This window comes from Anser anser (genome assembly GCF_964211835.1).
Source record: "Anser anser genome assembly, chromosome: 1".
Taxonomy (NCBI): domain Eukaryota; kingdom Metazoa; phylum Chordata; class Aves; order Anseriformes; family Anatidae; genus Anser; species Anser anser.
The window spans coordinates 155,647,209-155,650,634 of NC_139720.1; the positions used below are offsets into that span (position 1 = coordinate 155,647,209).

The 3,426-nt window shown below is 41.5% G+C and overlaps 1 protein-coding gene across 3 annotated transcripts in view; it reads right to left on the bottom strand.

The window, feature by feature from the left end:
- The window catches only part of UBAC2 (UBA domain containing 2), a 103,784-nt gene that overhangs the window by 40,369 nt on the left and 59,989 nt on the right, over positions 1-3,426 (bottom strand). The window lies entirely within an intron of this gene.

Consider the following 3,426-nt stretch of genomic DNA (forward strand, 5'->3'; position numbering starts at 1 on the left):
GATCACTTCTATACTACCAGCCTGCTACAATACAAAACTTAAAACTTCTTCAGTAAGGTATTCTCAATAGACAGCCCTTGTGCAAAGCAATTTTTGCAGACTACCAAAGACTTATACAGGCTACAGCACTATAAGGATAAAGAAAAAAAAATTGTCATGATCCTCGTCCTTTCTTTAATACACAGTTAGCACGCTGCCATTCCTGTGAAGGCCCAAACCAACCATTTTGGGGGGATACTGCTGATAGGTATAGGCATGGCTCACCAAACCCTGTACCCTAATCAAGAATAACATCACAGCAACAACTATTGTCCTTAATAATGTCAACTAGGTGTTACAGAGCTCGGTACCTGTGCTTACCCACTGACAACTGCTGCTCTGCATCCGCTGTCTGCAGAGGTGGTTCAAGTGATTGATGGTGACAGCTTACCAGGTAGCTCTGCTTTTTTTGACTGACAGCATTACCTACAGCCTGAGCTCAGCAAGAAAGAGGAGCCTGCACCTTTCTAAAAGGCGGGGTCTGCCAGTGAATCTCACATTGGACTAAGTCTGGGACAGAACTTGGAGGGAGGCAGAAGGCATGTGGAGGCATAAGAATACATTGAAGGGGTTCAGATGGGTATTTTGCTGAAGAAGAACAGTTGAACATATATTGAAAATTTTAGTGTCACAAGTTCATCTGGCTTGGGTGCTTAACTACATCTCATTTCTCCAGTTTAACCTAACACATTTTATTTGGCCTCTGGAGAGCAGACAGTAAGACCATGACTCACTGAGGAGTCATCACTTGCTGTTCCTCAAACTCAAGTCACTTGAAAAATAACATTTGTCCACAAAAGGGCTGGGTTCAGCTACTCATTAGTTCAAGATACCTGAGTTCTGTCCCAGAGAAAAAAAACAAAAACAAAAAAAAGTTTTGGAAGGAAGCGCAGTTTTGCACAGAAGATAAGAAACTGAACTGGCTGAATTCATTTTCTGGTTGATCCATAAAAACCCTGCATAATTTCAGAAGTCACTTCTTACCTGGCGTAGTAGCTCTGTACATACAGAACTGTAAAGCTAAATTCAGTTGCTTTTACGAACTGCTCAAATAGAGTAGGGACTAAGCAAGCAGACAGAAAAATAAATTATCATTGGCATCATAACACAGTAGTCAAAATATTAACTGCACTGCTTTGATGTAACCATCTCTGAAAGTAACATATTAGTTTACTAATTTACATGTTACGCTCCTTGCATGCCAAAAGCAAAACATTAGAATTCTGCATCCCAAAGGTAAACACAAACAAATCACACTTTTTGACACATGCCACCTTTTTGGGTTCGAATCTTCAAATTCTGGGGCAGGCAGATGTTGGAGAAACAGCAGCAGTGTAAGACAAAAACCAAATAGCTAGAAAGATAAACGGTGGAGAGGAATGCAATCTGTATCATTCAGATCAAGCAATTAACATCCTGTGAGGCTGGGCTGGATTGGTGGCTAATGTACAAGCGTAGCTCCAAGGGTACAATCCAGTAATGTATATTAATCAAAGAAAAGTAATATTTTATCAGATCAGAGCAGGAAATGCATTTTGGTATTATTTTCATAATGCTACAGCTATTTTGAAATGATCATTTCCTTTAATATGAAGTTGTGGTATTAATGTCAGCCCCCGAGCAAAGACTACTACCTGCCTTTGTATCTAGAAATTTCTCATTTTGACCACATATTTTTGCTGCTGGACAGGGAACCACACTGCAGTATGACTCTGTGTACATATGAAGCAAGTTCCCTCTGTAATTTCCGTTTAAAAAGTAGTTAAGTCTCATTACTTCATTTAAAGAGATTTTATTCTCTGATGAAGCTAAATAATTTTAAAATAATTTGACAACTACAGAGAAAAAAATCTACAATAAGTCCAGTAAGTTCTCTCAAATACCTTCTTAATGTGGTGTTGGAGGATAAATGCACATAAAAAATGAAGAGCAGGAAATTCTACATCAGGCACTTCAGCTCCTTGCCATCTGAGGAGAACCACGCCGTGCCTGCAGTGGGAGCTTAGCACTGAAAATCGTGGTGTGGTGCCACCTAAAAGCTCCAAGTAAGCACAGAAGTAACTAGCAGGGCTCTGTTTCATTCTGCTACAGCAAGGACATTTCCTGTGAGACGAGATACGTTTAGTGAAGTTGAACTGTGTCACAAAATCTGCATTTACTTCAGGCTTCCTGACGAGGCAGACACGTCAGGCAAGGTCCTGTCCCTGCACACACCCTGCGTGGCAGTGTCACCAGAAGCTCGCCCTGTGAACACCGCCCGAGCTCTCCCAAGAAGCATCCCACCTCCGCACGCGTTGGACCCGCCAAGACCGGCATCGTCGTGCCTACTTGCTCATTTTTGAGAATCGGGCCACTTAAATGAGGCCACTTGAAAGATAAACTGCCTTTCGCAGTCATGAACGATCAGTATGAATTTGTGGGGAAAATCCCACGTAACACTCAGCCACCGCCTCTAACAGCAAATGGCAGGGTTTTCCATCTATCTCTGATCTCCATAACCTTTTCAGCAAACACACGGTTTCGCTGTCAGATCAAGGGTCCTTACCCAGAAACAAGGTTATTCCAGGTGCCTACAGGTTCCCTTGCAGCTTGACATCCCATTCCTTTCCTATTCCCACCTATACTTACCGACATCATTTTAGCACAATCCGACGTGTGTTCTAAAAGCCATTTACTTTAATGTGTATACCTTGTGTGTGTATTACTACAGTTTGTATCCTTGCTCAAAGTGCAATAAGCTTACCAAGTTACACATCCTCACTAATCTCTAGAACCAGCCAGGCTCCTCAACTCCCTCACGATTTTTCAAAGGGCATTTCTGTAAAGCCTCATCATTACGATTCTAAAACACTGCTGGGAATGTACGCGGGCTGTTGAGACGTCTGTTTTTACACAGCGTATCAGCATGCCCCAAGCCTGAGGTTTTCTTGTGCTGTGTCAGATCTGATCAGTAAGAAGCGATTTTAAAGCATGTACCGATCATACTGCTCTTAGCTCCAAACTAAATTTTGGTGTTGTGGGTTACTGATTTTCCTTTTTTTTTTTTTTTTTAATGCAGATGTAATATAAGCCACGTTTTTCACTCAGGATTTTTCGGTTGGTCAACAATTCGTCAAGAAAACCTCTGGGTAAAGTCCCTTCTATGAAAGTCGGTAACGCGTAGCTTGTGGTGGGGGGGAGGCATTTCGAATTACTCTCTTTGAACAGACTAATTGCAAAAGAATTAAAAATAGATGCTTTCACATCCCATAAAACTGTAGGCAGCAAATCAAGACCAGCATACAAACAAGGTTTTTTTTAAGCACATGAAAAAAAATCTACCCCTCCCACAAAAGAGACTCACGTAATCAGTCTTGAAAACAATGTGCAAGGGTAAACTTTCACAGT